This window comes from Phyllobates terribilis, unplaced genomic scaffold, assembly GCF_046119375.1.
Source record: "Phyllobates terribilis strain yellow unplaced genomic scaffold, ASM4611937v1 Scaffold_1__5_contigs__length_1240528914, whole genome shotgun sequence".
In the NCBI taxonomy this organism is placed as follows: domain Eukaryota; kingdom Metazoa; phylum Chordata; class Amphibia; order Anura; family Dendrobatidae; genus Phyllobates; species Phyllobates terribilis.
In genome coordinates this window covers 887,392,157-887,413,758 of record NW_027362761.1, presented here as the reverse complement: position 1 = coordinate 887,413,758, position 21,602 = coordinate 887,392,157, and positions in this window count along the sequence as shown.

The window sequence follows — 21,602 nt, the reverse complement described above, 5'->3', positions numbered from 1 at the left end:
GTCTATTAGTCCATCTATACTGACCTCCATCAGGTTGCAAATTGAATAAAAAAAATTTCTGCATCTAGCTCTGAAAAAATATTTGGGCTTCTAGCGGTGTGTGGGACTTGGTCTATTAGTCCATCTATACTGACCTCCATCAGGTTGCAAATTAAAAATAATTTTTATCTACATCCAGCTCTGAAAAAATATTTGGCCTTCTAGCAGTGTGTGGGACTTTCTCTATTAGTCCATCTATACTGACCTCCATCAGGTTGCAAATTAAAAATAATTTTTTGTCTGCATCTAGCTATGAAAAAATATTTGGCCTTCTAGCAGTGTGTGGGACTTTCTCTATTAGTCCATCTATACTGACCTCCATCAGGTTGCAAACTGAATATATTTTTTTTCTGCATCTACCTCTGAAAAAATATTGGGCTTCTAGATGTGTGTGGGAATTGTTCTATTATCCATCTATACAGACCTCCATCAGGTTGCAAACTGAATATAATTTTTTTCTGCATCTACCTCTGAAAAAATATTTGGGCTTCTAGCTGTGTGTGGGACTTGTTCTATTAGTCCATCTATACTGACCTCCATCAGGTTGCAAACTGAAAATAATTTTTTGTCTGCATCTAGCTCTGAAAAAATATTTGGCCTTCTAGCAGTGTGTGGGACTTTCTCTATTAGTCCATCTATACTGACCTCCATCAGGTTGCAAATTAAAAATAATTTTTATCTGCATCTACCTCTGAAAAAATATTTTGGCTTCTAGCTGTGTGTGGGACTTTCTCTATTAGTCCATCTATACTGACCTCCATCAGGTTGCAAACTGAATATAATTTTTTTCTGCATCTACCTCTGAAAAAATATTTGGCCTTCTAGCAGTGTGTGGGACTTTCTCTATTAGTCCATCTATACTGACCTCCATCAGGTTGCAAACTGAATATATATTTTTTCTGCATCTACCTCTGAAAAAATATTGGGCTTCTAGCTGTGTGTGGGACTTGTTCTATTAATCCATCTATACAGATCTCCATCAGTAGAGATGAGCGTTGTTCTACTCGAACTGTTCGCCAATCTCAAATTCGAGCTGTTTTGGGCGGTGTTCGAGCCGGTCGTCGAACACGAACAATTTGAGAAAAATTCGGCTGTTCGAGGTTATGTTCGATAACTGTTCGTGCACCAAAATCATAACTGGATTTTTTCTCAGTAATGATGAAAATTAATGTTAATACGCAGTTTGAGTGTACAGCGGGGCGGGGGGAGGGACAGGGGATGGATCTCTGCAGGAACAATGAAGATCTCCATTTTTTTTTCTCTTTCCCGCATTTGCAGTGGGGAGGTGCAATCTGTCAGCCTATCAGCAGCGCACACACGGAGCGAAGTGCTTTTTTTCACACAAGCAAGGGCATGTGTGATTGGCAGTGTATGTCACATATCCTTGCCCTATAAGACCAAGCCATTTTCCCCGTCGCCACCATTTTCTCACTGCTGCAGCTGCGTGTTAGACGGCACCGCTGTTGCTGTGTGCGCTATACCTTGTTAATTTCAAGCCAATTTTCGCACAAATATACAGATAGCTTGGGAGTAGGGAATAGTTGTGATTGCAGTCCTTTTAAGGACTAGGTTACAGCATTTCCTACGACTTTTATCAGGCAGGTCTGTGCTCTTAAATAGATAGATTGTGGGAGTAAAGACTAATTGTAATTGGAGTCCTTTTCAGGACTAGGTTACATCAGTTCCTATCAGTTTTTGCCAGGCAGGTCTGTGCCAGTGCTGTGCAAGTTTTTTTCACAGCATTTGGCTGAATCTAGCAAAGCTAATCCTTTTTGGCCTATTGCAGAGTGTGTTAGTCAGTGGAGTAGCCTATCTGTGTTGCAAGATATACCACCTGTGTATAGAATACCAATTTTTTTACTGCACCTAGTGAAGTAAAATCTTTTGGGCATAGCATCATTCTATTAGTCCATCTATACTGACCTCCATCAGGTTGCAAACTGAATATAATTTTTTTATGCATCTAGCTCTGAAAAAATATTTGGGCTTCTAGCAGTGTGTGGGACTTGGTCTATTAGTCCATCTATACTGACCTCCATCAGGTTGCAAATTAAAAATAATTTTTTTCTGCATCTAGCTCTGAAAAAATATTTGGGCTTCTAGCGGTGTGTGGGACTTGGTCTATTAGTCCATCTATACTGACCTCCATCAGGTTGCAAATTAAAAATAATTCTTTTCTGCATCTAGCTCTGAAAAAATATTTGGGCTTCTAGCGGTGTGTGGGACTTGGTCTATTAGTCCATCTATACTGACCTCCATCAGGTTGCAAATTAAAAATAATTTTTTTCTGCATCTAGCTCTGAAAAAATATTTGGGCTTCTAGCAGTGTGTGGGACTTGGTCTATTAGTCCATCTATACTGACCTCCATCAGGTTGCAAATTAAAAATAATTTTTTTCTTCATTTATCTCTGAAAAAATATTTGGGCTTCTAGCAGCGTGTGGGACTTGTTCTATTAGTCCATCTATACTGACCTCCATCAGGTTGCAAATTAAAAATAATTTTTTTCTGCATCTAGCTCTGAAAAAATATTTGGGCTTCTAGCAGTGTGTGGGACTTGGTCTATTAGTCCATCTATACTGACCTCCATCAGGTTGCAAATTAAAAATAATTTTTTTCTGCATATAGCTCTGAAAAAATATTTGGGCTTCTAGCAGTGTGTGGGACTTGGTCTATTAGTCCATCTATACTGACCTCCATCAGGTTGCAAATTGAATAAAAAAAATTTCTGCATCTAGCTCTGAAAAAATATTTGGGCTTCTAGCGGTGTGTGGGACTTGGTCTATTAGTCCATCTATACTGACCTCCATCAGGTTGCAAATTAAAAATAATTTTTTTCTGCATCTAACCCAGCCAATAGTTTTGGCCTAATACCACAGTTTGGCCACTCAGCTCTGCTCGGTTACCATCCATTGTTTTTTTGTGCAAACAACTCCAGAGTTGTGAATTAGTTAACCACCAAAATGAGTGGAAAAAGGCCTGCTGCTGGTGGAAAGGGGAATAGGCGTGTTGGGAAGGGGAAAAAAGGTTGTGTCCGTGGGGTAGGTGCAGAAGAAAGACCATCTTCCAGCCAAACTAAAATGTCTACTTCTTTTAGCGGACAATGTGATAAGATCCCTTTCTTACGGCCACGCCAATCGCTACAAATTCCAGATGAGGCACAAAAACAGCAGGTGCTTCAACGGATATCAAGTGCTCCTTTAAGTGGGCTCTCCTCCACATCAACTTCAACATCACAAATACTCCAGTCCTCAAAGGTGTCACCCAAATCGCACTTGCTTCCTCACAGCTCCCAAATCTCCAGCTGCCCGTCTGAGTATGAGGTAGAACAGATGGTTGAGTCTGCAGAGCTGTTTACTCATACTATAGCCTGGGAATCAGAGGTCGACTCCAGCGCTTCTGTGAATCCAGACGAGGAAATGATCTGCACTGATGCCCAGAATCTTTATGAGTCGGATCCAGGACCAGACGCAGAAGGTTCTGACCATAATGTAGACCCTCATTCCCAAACTGTAACTCCTGTTGGTGGAGACAATGAGGAAGACGATGATAAGACTCAAATACCTGATTGGAGCGACAACTTTAGTTTTTTGTCAGGGCAGGAACAGGTTGGCTCTGAGGACGACGGGTGTGATAACGCACAGGGTGATGATGATGAGGTCGGAGATCCCACTTACTGTCAACCCACAGTCAGCCAAGAGATGAGGTCAGCAGAGGAGGTGGAGGAAGATGCTAGTGACGACGAGGTCAGGTTGCGCCTTCCTGGACAGAGACGTAGTACTGGAAGCACGTCAACAACTGCATCCTCAAACACAACTCTGCCTCTCACCACAAGTCGTGGTGGCTCTTCAGGTCGCATGGGTGCTAAGCCTTGCATAGCCTGGGCATTTTTTCAGATCGATAAAGATGACCCAACTCGTGTTATCTGTAACATTTGTCAGCAAAAGCTAAGTAGAGGCCAAAAAATACATAGTTTGAGTACTTCATGCATGAACCGGCACATGGACATGAAGCATAAGTTGCAGTGGGAAGCTCAGTGTGCTACAATGCGGTCTAGCCGGCCGGGCCAACCACCGTCTGCCATATCTTGTGCATCCGCGGCCTCTTCATCCTCTGTGACTGGGGGGACAGCAGTCACACCTGTTTTGGGGCGCAGACCTGCCACCTCTTTACCCGCAACAGCCAGCGTGATTGGCAGGTCATCATTTTCTTTGGAGGTGGTAACACCAGCTGGTCTTGAGCGCTGTCCGACATCGATAGCACCACCTTTGGATCAAGGCAACCTAACATGTCCGCCTGCATCTTCCTCACAGACCGGCAGTTTGCCGGGGACACCCTTATCAACCCCGTCTAAGCACAATAGCCAGCCCTCGGTCCCTCAGATGTGGACAAGTAAAAGACCATTTCCTCCTAGCCATGAGAAAGCTAAGAGGTTGAATTTCACCATCTGCAAGCTCTTGGCTACAGAAATGCTGCCTTTCCGCCTGGTGGACACAGAGGATTTTCGAGACCTTATGTCCGTCGCAGTGCCCCAGTACCAGATGCCCAGTCGGCACTACTTCTCAAAGAAAGGTGTGCCTGCGCTCCACCAGCATGTCGCACACAACATCACCGCTTCTTTGAGAAACTCTGTGTGTGACAGGGTGCATTTCACCACAGACACTTGGACGAGTAGGCATGGACAGGGGCGTTACATGTCGCTGACTGGGCACTGGGTAACTATGGTGACAGCAGGACAAGGGGCTGCTGTCCAAGTCTTGCCGTCCCCACGAGTTGTGCGTCAATCCTCTTTATGTCATTTTTCCTCCACTGCTTCTGCCTCCTCAACCTCCTCTCGGTCTTCCACCTGCACCCAAAGCCTGTCTGGTCATGCCACAAGCTTTCTAACTGCGCAGAAGGGATCCTGCACACCTCCTTACTATGCTGTCAGTAGGGCTCAACGTCATCAGGCGGTTTTTACATTGAAATGTCTGGGAAATGTGAGTCACACAGCTGAGGAGTTGTGGTCAGCTCTGGAGAACCAATTTCATGAATGGTTGTCTCCACTGGACCTGAAACCAGGGAAGGCCGTGTGCGACAATGCTGCAAACCTGGGTGCGGCCCTTCGCCGGGGCAATGTCACACACGTGCCTTGTATGGCTCACGTGTTGAACCTGGTTGTCCAGCAATTTTTAGCCCACTATCCCAGACTAGATGGCCTTCTGCAGAGGGCACGGTCGCTGTGTGCTCACTTCCGCCGTTCGCATCCCGCAGCTCAGCGACTTACATCTCTACAGAAGTCGTTGGGCCTGCCACTTCACCGGCTAAAATGCGATGTGCCTACCCGGTGGAATTCAACTCTGCACATGTTGCAGCGACTGTGGCAGCACCGACAAGCCCTGGTGCAATACGTTCTGACGTATAGCCTGGGCCAACGAGATTCAGAGGTGGGGCAAATCACGCTGGAGGAGTGGTCTCAGATCAGGGACCTATGCACCCTTCTGCACAGTTTTGAAATGGCGACGAAAATGTTTAGTGCTGACGATGCCATTATCAGCATGACTATTCCGGTGATTTACATGCTGGAGCACATGTTAAACAGAATTCGGAGTCAGGTGGTGGCACAAGAGGAGGTGGAGGAAGTAGAGGAGGAGGAGTTGTATGCGGAAGGGCTAACATCTGCAAGGTCCAGACGGTCGGCAGCACCAAGGCGGCAGGCATGTGAGGGTGGGGGAGATGGTTTTACCAGGGCGCATGGTAGCAGCCAAACTAGTGAGGAAGGTGCAGGAGCCCAGGAAGAAGTGGAGGACGAACTGATGGAAGACTCATCAGATGAGGGAGACCTTGATCACATTTCTGTTGTGCGAGGTTGGGGGGAGAGGACAGAGGAAGGAAGCATGATTGTTACCTCGCCACCAACACAACAGGGACTTGGTGCTCCTGGATGCGCAACACACATGAGTGCCTTCTTGCTGCACTACCTGCAACATGACCCTCGAATTGTGAGAATTAGAAATAATCCTGACTACTGGGTTGCCACACTGGTAGATCCCCGGTACAAAAGTAAATTTGCAGAAATTATTCCTGCCATAGAAAGGGATGCACGCATGCAGGAGTATCAGCAGAGACTGTTGCAGAATCTTACATGTGCTTTTCCACAAAATACCAGTGGTGCACGTAGTGAATCTCACAGTTCCAACTTGCCAACCGTGGGACCGTCAAGTGTTCAGCACTCAAACCATAACAGAACCACAGTATCTGGTGGTAACATCAATTTTGCGGAATCATTTCACCACTTTTTTAGCCCATCCTTTGCAAGGCCACAGGAGACAAGAAGTCTGACACATAGTCAACGCCTAGAGACGATGGTACAGGAGTATCTCCAAGTAAACATTGAAGCCACGACTGTGTCACTGGACCCTTGCTCTTTTTGGGCTTCCAATCTGGATAAATGGCCGGAGCTAGCCACTTACGCCTTGGAGATCTTGTCATGCCCCGCAGCCAGCGTTCTGTCTGAACGTGTGTTCAGCGCTGCTGGTGGTGTGCTGACAGATAAGCGCACGCGGCTCTCCACTGATAATGTAGACAGACTCACGTTCATAAAGATGAACAAATCATGGATCCGAAACGACTTTTCTACCCCTGTGTCATCCTGGGGAGAGTAAAAGCTTGATGATTGTTTAAAATCACCCTACCAACCGTTTTAAGCTTTCAAATTACTAATCATGTTTATCTGTATCTTGACTGGAAAATAATTTGGGCTTTGTAGCAGTGTGCAGCACTGATCCTATTAGGCCATCTATAATAAGCTCCACCAGATTTAAAATTAAAAATAATTTTTAGCTGCATCTAGCCCGGAAAATAATTTTGGGGCTCCGAGATGCGCAAGACACATAAGTGCCTTCTTGCTGCACTACCTGCAGCATGACCCTCATATTGTCAGAATTCGAAGTAATCATGACTACTGGGTTGCCACACTCTTAGATCCCCCAAACTTTTCGATCAACCTTTTCATTTTAATAAAGACCAAAAAAATGGTCATTTTTGAAATTATAAGCATTAGCAGGTTGTTAGAAACTGAAATCAAACAGTTTTCAACTCAAAACTTTATTCTAGGTGATGTTACATTTTCACATAGGACCCCTTGTTCGAAAGGAGCTTCTGAACTCTCTCGTCCATTGAATTTGTCAGGTTTTGGATGGTTTCTGCTTCAATTGTTTTGCATGAGGACAGAATACCCTCCCAGAGCTGTTGCTTAGATGTGAACTGCCTCCCGCCATCATAGACACTCCTTTTAATGATGCTCCAAAGGTTCTGAATGGGGTAGAGGTCAGGGGAGCATGGGGGTCACACCATAAGTTTGTCCCCTTTTATGCCCATATCAGCCAGAGATGCAGATGTTTTATGTGCAGCATGAGATGGTGCATTATCATGCAGAAAAATGATCTTGCTGTGAAATACACGGTTCTTCTTCTTGAACCATGGCAGGAAGTGCTGTTTGAGAAAATCCACATACATTATGGAGTTCATCTTTAGCGCCTTCAGGGATCCTAAAGGGGCCGACAATCTCTCTCCCCATGATTCCAGCCCAAAACATTACTCCACCTCCTCCTTGTTGGCGCTGTAGCCGTGTTTGCGTGGGGTGTCCATCAACCAGCCATCCTCCACTCCATCCATCTGGACCATCGAGCGCTGCACGGCACTCATCCGTGAACAAAACAGTTTTGAAATCAGTCTTCATGTAATGTTTGGCCCACTGGAGCTGTTTCTGCTTGTGTGAAGTGGATAGAGGAGGTCGACAGGATGGCGTATGCACAGCTGCAAACCTCTGAAGGACCCTGCATCTTGTTGTTCGGGGGACGTTGGAGGCACAAGCCGCTTCAAAAACTTGTCTGCTGCTATGACAAGGCTTTTTTGCCGCTGCTCTTTCAACCTGACGTAATTGCCTGTAGGAAAGAGTCCTCAATTTGCCCTTATCAGCACGCACACGTGTGTACTGTGAATCAGCTACATACTTCTTGATTGCCAAGACACTTCATCCTGATCATCGCACAATGTTGATTGTAGTCATGCCTTGACCTAAACACTCCACAATTTGTTGCTTCTCAGCAGCCGACACATCCTTTTTCTTTCCCATTTTGGCAGAAAATGTAGGCTGCTGAATAATGTGAGAGAGCCTTCTTAAGTAGTCTTGCCTTTCATTGGACACACCTGACAAACTAATTAGCACTGGTGTCTGCAATTGCTTACAGTGATATAAAGAGCCCTGACACACATCACCATCAATGAGTTTAACTGACAAACAAACAAATTCTTCCCTTATCACTCCTAAACACTTTTTGCATAATAATTTGGAACACAGTGTACATGTGCTTTTCCACAAAACACCAGTGGTTCACGTAGTGAATCTTACAGTTCTAACTTGCCAACCGTGGTCTGTATGGAGTTGTTCAATAAAGGGCCCAAAATTAAGATAACATAGATGGGAGAGGTCTCTATGAATAGGAATTCCTAAGTATTTGATACCCTGTGAGGGCCAGGCAAAGGGAAAGTTGGACTGGATGGAATCCTATATGGATTTGGGGAGGGAGACATCGAGGGCCTCAGACTTCGCTGCATTGATTTTAAAATTTGACCATGTAACAAAGTGATCTATTTCAGCCATAACAGCATGGATGGATATATGTGATTGAGTGATATATACTAGGACATCATCAGCAAATAGAGAGCACTTGTACTCGGTGCCTCCCACCTCAATCCACCTAATATTGGGGTTATGGCGAATTGATGAGAGTAGGTGCTCCGTCACTAGGATGTATAAGAGAGGGGACAGAGAACATCCCTGCCTTGTCCCATTGGTGATTGTGAAAGGTGATGAAAATGTTCTGACGCGCCCCCTGGGCCTTGGGACACCCGGAGCCGGACCCTTTTTGGTGGATGCTGGTGGTTGTAGTCTTCGTGGCGGCGATCCGGTTCCGTGGCTCAGGGCGGTCAAACCAGTGGCGGAACTATTTATGTGGTTTTGATGTTTAAATGTCCGACTACGCCACCCGTGGATTGCGGTCAGAGTGAACCGCCGCTACAGGGCAGACCGCTAAGGCTGGTGTTGTGGGTGCAGCAGAGCGTAGCATAACTCCCCACGGGAGGAGTATAGCCTCAGGGCAGTGTATGCGGAGGATGGGGGTGATGGTGCAGGGCAGCAGCAGTAATGACACGGAGTCAGTGATGCAGTTCAGGGCCTTTACTCACAGTTCTTATTATCCAGACCACGTCTGCAGGTAACGGCTGCCCACGTCGTACTGTGCTCACCAGGTGAGGGGCTCAGACAACTCCCAGATAACTTTGGAGCGCTTCACAGGACCCCCTTTGTGTGTCCTTTGTCTGGCCTTTCTTACCAACACTTCTGTCCGGCTGCCTCGGGCCTCCTCTTGGTAAACTTGGCGCCAGTTTCCCTGACCCTATGTGGTGCCTTCCTAGCGGGTGGAGCAAGGGGCTGCGCCACATAAAATGTCAGAGCCTCCGGTTTCTAGCTGAGGGTCGTTTCCTGCCTCCACTAGTTCGGGGACCGGTCTCCCCCTTTGGCCTGACCCCTCCACGCAGGTGGATTCGGGCGTGCGGTGGCGACTCGCCGTCCGCACCCCTGGGATCCCTTCATTCCTCGTTCCTGGAGCCTTCTCCGCTCCTCTTCCTTCCTTCTCCCTCTTGCAGGCCTGGGCCTCTGTTACTAGGCCCGCCTCCGGAGCAGAGCTCATGCAGAGCCCCTGCTCCCTGCCACTTCTGCTCAGACTTCTCTGCACTGAACTAAGATGGTGCCCACATTTTATACTCCCTTCTCAATGCACCCAGGAACTGCTTCCTCCCTGCTCCTGCACTGCAGGGTTCCCCTTCCTCAGTGTTCCCTCCCCCCACTCCAGCCAGGGACAGGGACTGTCGTGCCCATCTCAGGGGCATATTGGTCGCCCTGCCCCACGGCAATGTGGTGTAATGCATGCAGGTGTCGGGTCCTGATCCACACTCCATCCTTATCTGAGAGTGAGATATCACACCTCTGGGTGAGGTGCAATACGTCTGTAGCAACCGAGCCCTCGGTGCTACAGTTCCATTTATCTTCAGCCTAGGTGACGTATTGTGATACAGGGCCGTGATTTTGGCTATAAAAGGGTCCCCTAGACCCCTACCCCAAGCTTTTTAAGAGAATCATATATGGCGTGCCAGGAGACTCTATGGAATGCTTTCTCAGCATCCAACGAGAGTATCTACTTACAAATTTTTAACTGCATCTAGCCCAGGAAATACTTTGTGCCTAGTAGCAGTGTCTGCTAGTCAGCGGATTATCCCGGCTGTTAAGCAAGCTACACCACCTGTAGTTTGGACACTTAATTTTTTCAAAGGAAATGCTTCGGGACCACGGGATACTTAGTGAAGAGCATCAGGAGGCACCCCAAGGCATAGGGGCTGGGACTGGCACTAGGATGCCTTGCGGTGGACAGCCGAGCTCGATCCTTATAAAAGCTTTTTAACTGCAGCAGCTTTAGTGGACGCTACTGGAGCTGGAATTACGCGGCTGCTGGCATGAGACTTGCCCTCCAATACATCCTTGTAAATGGATTTAAAGTGTATTCATTCAAATTAGAGGGACAATTTAAATTAAAAAGCTTAGAGCTGCCTCCACCACAGGGGGGCTCTCTTGACCCACCAGTGGACAGGCACCAGTATTGGGAGAGGGGGGCTGGCCGTCAGGGTTCACCGCGGCTCTGGCACAAACCCGGCGACACGGAGGTGGCACGGGCAGGAGCGGACTGGCCGTCTCGGCTTCTCACTTTTTGGATTTTAGAAGGGCATGACATGCCTATATCTGTGTCTCCCCCTCCTTTTACTCCTCCACCTCTTTTCTTTTCGCATGACTATATGTACTTGTCACTTTTCCATGTGTTAGTTGTGTCTTCTGAGCAGTTTGTCAGCTTTTGGACACCTTTGAAGGTGTTTTCTATGTGTTTCTATGTGTTTTTGTTTGCCTACCATTGGTTTTAACGGTGTTCGAAGGTGTTCGACGAACAGTTCGACGAACAGTTCGGCGAACACACGGGTGTTCGACGAACCGAACCGAACTCGAACACTACAGGGGTGGCTCAACACTATCCATCAGGTTGCAAACTGAATATAATTTTTTTCTGCATCTACCTCTGAAAAAATATTTGGGCTTCTAGCTGTGTGTGGGACTTGTTCTATTAGTCCATCTATACTGACCTCCATCAGGTTGCAAACTGAAAATAATTTTTTGTCTGCATCTAGCTCTGAAAAAATATCTGGCCTTCTAGCAGTGTGTGGGACTTTCTCTATTAGTCCATCTGTACTGACCTCCATCAGGTTGCAAATTAAAAATAATTTTTATCTGCATCTACCTCTGAAAAAATATTTGGGCTTCTAGCTGTGTGTGGGACTTGTTCTATTAGTCGATCTATACTGACCTCCATCAGGTTGCAAACTGAATATAATTTTTTTCTGCATCTAGCTCTGAAAAAATATTTGGCCTTCTAGCAGTGTGTGGGACTTTCTCTATTAGTCCATCTATACTGACCTCCATCAGGTTGCAAATTCGAAATAATTTTTTGTCTGCATCTAGCTCTGAAAAAATATTTGGCCTTCTAGCAGTGTGTGGCACTTTCTCTATTAGTCCATCTATACTGACCTCCATCAGGTTGCAAACTGAATATACATTTTTTCTGCATCTACCTCTGAAAAAATATTGGGCTTCTAGCTGTGTGTGGGACTTGTTCTATTAATCCATCTATACAGACCTCCATCAGGTTGCAAACTGAATATAATTTTTTTCCGCATCTACCTCTGAAAAAATATTTGGGCTTCTAGCTGTGTGTGGGACTTGTTCTATTAGTCCATCTATACTGACCTCCATCAGGTTGCAAATTGAAAATAATTTTTTGTCTGCATCTAGCTCTGAAAAAATATTTGGCCTTCTAGCAGTGTGTGGGACTTTCTCTATTAGTCCATCTATACTGACCTCCATCAGGTTGCAAATTAAAAATAATTTTTATCTGCATCTACCTCTGAAAAATTATTTTGTCTTCTAGCTGTGTGTGGGACTTGTTCTATTAGTCCATCTATACTGACCTCCATCAGGTTGCAAACTGAATATAATTTTTTTCTGCATCTACCTCTGAAAAAATATTTGGCCTTCTAGCAGTGTGTGGGACTTTCTCTATTAGTCCATCTATACTGACCTCCATCAGGTTGCAAACTGAATATATTTTTTTTCTGCATCTACCTCTGAAAAAATATTTGGGCTTCTAGCTGTGTGTGGGACTTTCTCTATTAGTCCATCTATACTGACCTCCATCAGGTTGCAAATTGAATATAATTTTTTTCTGCATCTAACCCAGCCAATAGTTTTGGCCTAATACCACAGTTTGGCCACTCAGCTCTGCTCGGTTCCCATCCATTGTTTTTTTGTGCAAACAACTCCAGAGTTGTGAATTAGTTAACCACCAAAATGAGTGGAAAAAGGCCTGCTGCTGGTGGAAAGGGGAATAGGCGTGTTGGGAAGGGGAAAAAAGGTTGTGTCCGTGGGGTAGGTGTTAAAGCAACAGTAACATCTGCAGAAGAAAGACCATCTTCCAGCCAAACTAAAATGTCTACTTCTTTTAGCGGACAATGTGATAAGATCCCTTTCTTACGGCCACGCCAATCGCTACAAATTCCAGATGAGGCACAAAAACAGCAGGTGCTTCAACGGATATCAAGTGCTCCTTTAAGTGGGCTCTCCTCCACATCAACTTCAACATCACAAATACTCCAGTCCTCAAAGGTGTCACCCCAATCGTACTTGCTTCCTCACAGCTCCCAAATCTCCAGCTGCCCGTCTGAGTATGAGGTAGAACAGATGGTTGAGTCTGCAGAGCTGTTTACTCATACTATAGCCTGGAAATCACAGGTCGACTCCAGCGCTTCTGTGAATCCAGACGAGGAAATGATCTGCACTGATGCCCAAAATCTTTATGAATCGGATCCAGGACCAGACACAGAAGGTTCTGACCATAATGTAGACCCTCATTCCCAAACTGTAACTCCTGTTGGTGGAGACAATGAGGAAGACGATGATGAGACTCAAATACCTGATTGGAGCGACAACTTTAGTTTTTTGTCAGGGCAGGAACAGGTTGGCTCTGAGGACGACGGGTGTGATAACGCACAGGGTGATGATGATGAGGTTGGAGATCCCACTTACTGTCAACCCACAGTCAGCCAAGAGATGAGGTCAGCAGAGGAGGTGGAGGAAGATGCTAGTGACGACGAGGTCAGGTTGCGCCTTCATGGACAGAGACGTAGTACTGGAAGCACGTCAACAACTGCATCCTCAAACACAACTCTGCCTCTCACCACAAGTCGTGGTGGCTCTTCAGGTCGCATGGGTGCTAATCGATAAAGATGACCCAACTCGTGTTATCTGTAACATTTGTCAGCAAAAGCTAAGTAGAGGCCAAAAAATACATAGTTTGAGTACTTCATGCATGAACCGGCACATGGACATGAAGCATAAGTTGCAGTGGGAAGCTCAGTGTGCTACAATGCAGCCTAGCCGGCCGGGCCAACCACCGTCTGCCATATCTTGTGCATCCACGGCCTCTTCATCCTCTGTGACTGGGGGGACAGCAGTCACACCTGTTTTGGGGCGCAGACCTGCCACCTCTTTACCCGCAACAGCCAGCGTGATTGGCAGGTCATCATTTTCTTTGGAGGTGGTAACACCAGCTGGTGTTGAGCGCTGTCCGACATCGATAGCACCACCTTTGGATCAAGGCAACCTAACATGTCCACCTGCATCTTCCTCACAGACCGGCAGTTTGCCGGGGACACCCTTCTCAACCCCGTCTAAGCACAATAGCCAGCCCTCGTTCCCTCAGATGTGGACAAGTAAAAGACCATTTCCTCCTAGCCATGAGAAAACTAAGAGGTTGAATTTCACCACCTGCAAGCTCATGGCTACAGAAATGCTGCCTTTCCGCCTGGTGGACACAGAGGATTTTCGAGACCTTATGTCCGTCGCAGTGCCCCAGTACCAGATGCCCAGTCGGCACTACTTCTCAAAGAAAGGTGTGCCTGCGCTCCACCAGCATGTCGCACACAACATCACCGCTTCTTTGAGAAACTCTGTGTGTGACAGGGTGCATTTCACCACAGACACTTGGACGAGTAGGCATGGACAGGGGCGTTACATGTCGCTGACTGGGCACTGGGTAACTATGGTGACAGCAGGACAAGGGGCTGCTGTCCAAGTCTTGCCGTCCCCACGAGTTGTGCGTCAATCCTCTTTATGTCAAAGTTCCTCCACTGCTTCTGCCTCCTCAACCTCCTCTCGGTCTTCCACCTGCACCCAAAGCCTGTCTGGTCATGCCACAAGCTTTCTAACTGCGCAGAAGGGATCCTGCACACCTCCTTACTATGCTGGCAGTAGGGCTCAACGTCATCAGGCGGTTTTTACTTTGAAATGTCTGGGAAAAATGAGTCACACAGCTGAGGAGTTGTGGTCAGCTCTGGAGAACCAATTTCATGAATGGTTGTCTCCACTGGACCTGAAACCAGGGAAGGCCGTGTGCGACAATACTGCAAACCTGGGTGCGGCCCTTCGCCGGGGCAATGTCACACATGTGCCTTGTATGGCTCACGTGTTGAACCTGGTTGTCCAGCAATTTTTAGCCCACTATCCCAGACTAGATGGCCTTCTGCAGAGGGCACGGTCGCTGTGTGCTCACTTCCGCCGTTCGCATCCCGCAGCTCAGCGACTTACATCTCTACAGAAGTCGTTGGGCCTGCCACTTCACCGGCTAAAATGCGATGTGCCTACCCGGTGGAATTCAACTCTGCACATGTTGCAGTGACTGTGGCAGCACCGACAAGCCCTAGTGCAATACGTTCTGACATATAGCCTGGGCCAACGAGATCCAGAGGTGGGGCAAATCACGATGGAGGAGTGGTCTCAGATCAGGGACCTATGCACCCTTCTGCACAGTTTTGAAATGGCGACGAAGATGTTTAGTGCTGACGATGCCATTATCAGCATGACTATTCCGGTGATTTACATGCTGGAGCACATGTTAAACAGAATTCGGAGTCAGGTGGTGGCACAAGAGGAGGTGGAGGAAGTAGAGGCGGAGGAGTTGTATGCGGAAGGGCTAACATCTGCAAGGTCCAGACGGTCGGCAGCACCAAGGCGGCAGGCATGTGAGGGTGGGGGAGATGGTTTTACCAGGGCACATGCTAGCAGCCAAACTAGTGAGGAAGGTGCAGGAGCCCAGGAAGAAGTGGAGGACGAACTGATGGAAGACTCATCAGATGAGGGAGACCTTGATCACATTTCTGTTGTGCGAGGTTGGGGGGAGAGGACAGAGGAAGGAAGCATGATTGTTACCTCGCCACCAACACAACAGGGACTTGGTGCTCCTGGATGCGCAACACACATGAGTGCCTTCTTGCTGCACTACCTGCAACATGACCCTCGAAGTGTGAGAATTAGAAATAATCCTGACTACTGGGTTGCCACACTGTTAGATCCCCGGTACAAAAGTAAATTTGCAGAAATTATTCCTGCCATAGAAAGGGATGCACGCATGCAGGAGTATCAGCAGAGACTGTTGCATAATCTTACATGTGCTTTTCCACAAAACACCAGTGGTGCACATAGTGAATCTCACAGTTCCAACTTGCCAACCGTGGGACCGTCAAGTGTTCAGCACTCAAACCGTAACAGAACCACAGTATCTGCTGGTAACATCAATTTTGCGGAATCATTTCACCACTTTTTTAGCCCATCCTTTGCAAGGCCACAGGAGACAAGAAGTCTGACACATAGTCAACGCCTAGAGACGATGGTACAGGAGTATCTCCAAGTAAATATTGAAGCCATGACTGTGTCACTGGACCCTTGCTCTTTTTGGGCTTCCAATCTGGATAAATGGCCGGAGCTAGCCACTTACGCCTTGGAGATCTTGTCATGCCCCGCAGCCAGCGTTTTGTCTGAACGTGTGTTCAGCGCTGCTGGTGGTGTGCTGACAGATAAGCGCACGTGGCTCTCCACTGATAATGTAGACAGACTCATGTTCATAAAGATGAACAAATCATGGATCCGAAACGACTTTTCTACCCCTGTGTCATCCAGGGGAGAGTAAAAGCTTGATGATTGGTTAAAATCACCCTACCAACCATTTTAAGCTTTCAAATTACTAATCATGTTTATCTGTATCTTGACTGGAAAATAATTTGGGCTTTGTAGCAGTGTGCAGCACTTATCCTATTAGCCCATCTATACTAAGCTCCACCAGATTTAAAATTAATAATAATTTGTAGCTGCATCTAGCCCGGAAAATAATTTTGGGGCTCCGAGATGCGCAAGACACATAAGTGCCTTCTTTCTGCACTACCTGCAACATGACCCTCATATTGTCAGAATTCGAAGTAATCATGACTAGTGGGTTGCCACACTCTTAGATCCCCCAAACTTTTCGATCAACCTTTTCATTTTAATAAAGACCAAAAAAATGGTCAGTTTTGAAATTATAAGCATTAGCAGGTTATTAGAAACTGAAATCAAACAGTTTTCAACTCAAAACTTTTTTCTAGGTGATGTTACATTTTCACATAGGACCCCTTGTTCGAAAGGAGCTTCTGAACTCTCTCGTCCATTGAATTTGTCAGGTTTTGGATGGTTTCTGCTTAAATTGTTTTGCATGAGGACAGAATACCCTCCCAGAGCTGTTGCTTAGATGTGAACTGCCTCCCGCCATCATAGACACTCCTTTTGATGATGCTCCAGAGGTTCTGAATCGGGTAGAGGTCAGGGGAGTATGGGGGTCACACCATAAGTTTGTCCCCTTTTATGCCCATATCAGCCAGAGATGCAGATGTTTTATGTGCAGCATGAGATGGTGCATTATCATGCAAAAAAATGATCTTGCTGTGAAATACATAGTTCTTCTTCTTGAACCATGGCAGGAAGTGCTGTTTGAGAAAATCCACATACATTATGGAGTTCATCTTTAGCGCCTTCAGGGATCCTAAAGGGGCCGACAATCTCTCTCCCCATGATTCCAGCCCAAAACATTACTCCACCTCCTCCTTGTTGGCGCTGTAGCCGTGTTTGCGTGGGGTGTCCATCAACCAGCCATCCTCCACTCCATCCATCTGGACCATCGAGCGCTGCACGGCACTCATCCGTGAACAAAACAGTTTTGAAATCAGTCTTCATGTAAAGTTTGGCCCACTGGAGCCGTTTCTGCTTGTGTGAAGTGGATAGAGGAGGTCGACAGGATGGCATATGCACAGCTGCAAACCTCTGAAGGACCCTGCATCTTGTTGTTCGGGGGACGTTGGAGGCACCAGCAGCTTCAAAATCTTGTCTGCTGCTATGACAAGGCTTTTTTGCCGCTGCTCTTTTAACCTGACGTAATTGCCTGTAGGAAAGAGTCCTCAATTTGCCCTTATCAGCATGCACACGTGTGTACTGTGAATCAGCTACATACTTCTTGATTGCCAAGACACTTCATCCTGATCATCGCACAATGTTGATTGTAGTCATGCCTTGACCTAAACACTCCACAATTTGTTGCTTCTCAGCAGCCGACACATCCTTTTTCTTTCCCATTTTGGCAGAAAATGTAGGCTGCTTAATAATGTGAGAAAGCCTTCTTAAGTAGTCTTGCCTTTCATTGGACACACCTGCCAAACTAATTAGCACAGGTGTCTGCAATTGATTACAGTGATATAGAGAGCCCTGACACACATCACCATCAATGAGTTTAACTGACAAACAAATTCTTCCCTTATCACTCCTAAACACTTTTTGCATAATAATTTGGAACACAGTGTACATGTGCTTTTCCACAAAACACCAGTGGTTCACGTAGTGAATCTTACAGTTCTAACTTGCCAATCGTGGTCTGTATGGAGTTGTTCAATAAAGGGCCCAAAATTAAGATAACATAGATGGGAGAGGTCTCTATGAATAGGAATTCCTAAGTATTTGATACCCTGTGAGGGCCAGGCAAAGGGAAAGTTGGACTGGATGGAATCCTATATGGATTTGGGGAGGGAGACATTGAGGGCCTCAGACTTCGCTGCATTGATTTTAAAATTTGACCATGTAACAAAGTGATCTATTTCAGCCATAACAGCATGGATGGATATATGTGATTGAGTGATATATACTAGTACATCATCAGCAAATAGAGAGCACTTGTACTCGGTGCCTCCCACCTCAATCCACCTAATGTTGGGGTTATGGCGAATTGATGAGAGCAGGTGCTCCGTCACTAGGATGTATAAGAGAGGGGACAGAGGACATCCCTGCCTTGTCCCATTGGTGATTGTGAAAGGTGATGAAAATGTTCTGATGCACCCCCTGGGCCTTGGGACACCCGGAGCCGGACCCTTTTTGGTGGATGCTGGTGGTTGTAGTCTTTGTGGCGGCGACCCGCTTCCGTGGCTCAGGGTGGTCAAACCAGTGGCGGAACTATTTATGTGGTTTTGATGTTTAAATGTCCGACTACGCCACCCGTGGATGGAGGTCAGAGTGAACCGCCGCTGCAGGGCAGACCGCTGAGGCTGGTGTTGTGGGTGCAGCAGAGCGTAGCATAACTCCCCACGGGAGGAGTATAGCCTCAGGGCAGTGTATGCGGAGGATGGGGGTGATGGTGCAGGGCAGCAGCAGTAACGACACGGAGTCAGTGATGCAGTCCAGGGCCTTTACTCACAGTTCTTATTATCCAGACCACGTCTGCAGGTAACGGCTGCCCACGTCGTACTGTGCTCACCAGGTGAGGGGCTCAGACAACTCCCAGATAACTTTGGAGCGCTTCACAGGACCCCCTTTGTGTGTCCTTTGTCTGGCCTTTCTTACAAACCCTTCTGTCCGGCTGCCTCGGGCCTCCTCTTGGTAAACTTGGCGCCAGTTTCCCTGACCCTATGTGCTGCCCTCCTAGCGGGTGTAGCGAGGGGCTGCGCCACATAAAATGTCACAGCCTCCGGTTTCTAGCTGAGGGTCGTTTCCTGCCTCCACTAGTTTCGGAGACCGGTCTCCCCCTTTGGCCTGACCCCTCCATGCAGGTGGGTTCGGGCGTGCGGTGGCGACTCGCCCGTCCGCACCCCTGGGATCCCTTCATTCCTCGTTCCTGGAGCCTTCTCCGCTCCTCTTCCTTCCTTCTCCCTCTTCCAGGCCTGGGCCTCTGTTACTAGGCCCGCCTCCGGAGCAGAGCTCATGCAGAGCCCCTGCTCCCTGCCACTTCTGCTCAGACTTCTCTGCACTGAACTAAGATGGTGCCCACCTTTTATACTCCCTTCTCAATGCACCCAGGAACTGCTTCCTCCCTGCTCCTGCACTACAGGGTTCCCCTTCCTCAGTGTTCCCTCCCCCCACTCCAGCCAGGGACAGGGACTGTCGGGCCCATCTCAGGGGCATATTGGTCGCCCTGCCCCACGGCAATGTGGTGTAATGCATGCAGGTGTCGGGTCCTGATCCACGCTCCATCCTTACCTGAAAGTGAGATATCACACCTCTGGGTGAGGTGCAATACCTCCGTAGCAACCGAGCCCACAGGGTGCTACAGTTCCATTTATCTTCAGCCTAGGTGACGTATTGCGATACAGGGCCGTGATTTTGGCTATAAAAGGGTCCCCTAGACCCCTACCCCAAGCTTTTTAAGAGAATCATATATGGCGTGCCAGGAGACTCTATGGAATGCTTTCTCAGCATCCAACGAGAGTATCTAATTACAAATTTTTAAATGCATCTAGCCCAGGAAATAATTTGTGCGTAGCAGCAGTGTCTGCTAGTCAGCGAATTATCCCAGCTGTTAAGCAAGCTACACCACCTGTAGTTTGGACACTTAATTTTTTCAAAGGAAATGATTCGGGACCCCGGGATACTCAGTGAAGAGCATCAGGAGGCACCCCAAGGCATAGGGGCTGGGACTGGCGGTAGGACGCCTTGCGGTGGACCGCCGAGTTCGATCCTTATAAAAGCTTTTTAACTGCAGCAGCTTTAGTGGACGCTACTGGGGCTGGAATTACGCGGCTGCTGGCATGAGACTTGCCCTCCAATAGATCCTTGTAAAATGATTTAAAGTGTATTCATTCAAATTAGAGAGACAATTTAAATTAAAAAGCTTAGACCTGCCTCCACCACAGGGGGGCTCGCTCGACCCACCAGCGGACAGGCACCAGTATTGGGAGAGGGGGGCTGGCCGTCAGGGTCCACCGCGGCTCTGGCACAAAGCCGGCGACACAGAGGTCGCACGGGCAGGAATGGACTGGCCGTGTCGGCTTCGCACTTTTTTGGTTTTAGAAGGGCATGACATGCCTATATCTGTGTCTCCCCCTCCTTTTACTCCTCCACCTCTTTTCTTTTCGCATGACTATATGTACTTGTCACTTTTCCATGTGTTAGTTGTGTCTCCTGAGCAGTTTGTCAGCTTTTGGACACCTTTGAAGGTGTTTTCTATGTGTTTCTATGTGTTTTTGTTTGCCTGCCATTGGTTTTAACGGTGTTCGAAGGTGTTCGACGAACTGTTCGATGAACAGTTCGGCGAACATACAGGTGTTCGATAAACCGAACCGAATTTGAACACTACGGGTGTGGCTCAACACTAGTGGAAACGCAATCATTTACCGCACTTTTGAAGAATTTGGCAGATGTTCAGTAAATACGCTCGGGTGTCCAATCATGAATCTGAATGTGCAACGTTCGAGCCGAATTTGAAAAAAACGGAACGTTTTCTGAACATGTTTGCTCATCTCTAATTATGATGCCCTCACAACCTACCACACACAGTAAACTGTTCCCAAATACACTTACATGGTATTATGCAGGTGTCGGGTCCTGATCCACGCTCCATCCTTACCTGAAAGTGAGATATCACACCTCTGGGTGAGGTGCAATACCTCTGTAGCAGCCTGAGCCCTCAGGGTGCTACAGTTCCATTTATCTTCAGCCTAGGTGACGTATTGCGATACAGGGCCGTGATTTTGGCTATAAAAGGGTCCCCTAGACCCCTACCCCAAGCTTTTTAAGAGAATCATATATGGCGTGCCAGGAGACTCTATGGAATGATTTCTCAGCATCCAACGAGAGTATCTAATTACAAATTTTTAACTGCATCTAGCCCAGGAAATACTTTGTGCCAAGTAGCAGTGTCTGCTAGTCAGCGGATTATCCCGGCTGTTAAGCAAGCTACACCACCTGTAGTTTGGACACTTAATTTTTTCAAAGGAAATCCTTCGGGACCGCGGGATTCTCAGTGAAGAGCATCAGGAGGCACCCCAAGGCATAGGGGCTGGGACTGGCAGTAGGATGCCTTGCAGTGGACAGCCGAGCTCGATCCTTATAAAAGCTTTTTAACTGCAGCAGCTTTAGTGGACGCTACTGGAGCTGGAATTACGCGGCTGCTGGCATGAGACTTGCCCTCCAATAGATCCTTGTAAATGGATTTAAAGTGTATTCATTCAAATTAGAGAGACAATTTAAATTAAAAAGCTTAGAGCTGCCTCCACCACAGGGGGGCTCGCTCGACCCACCAGCGG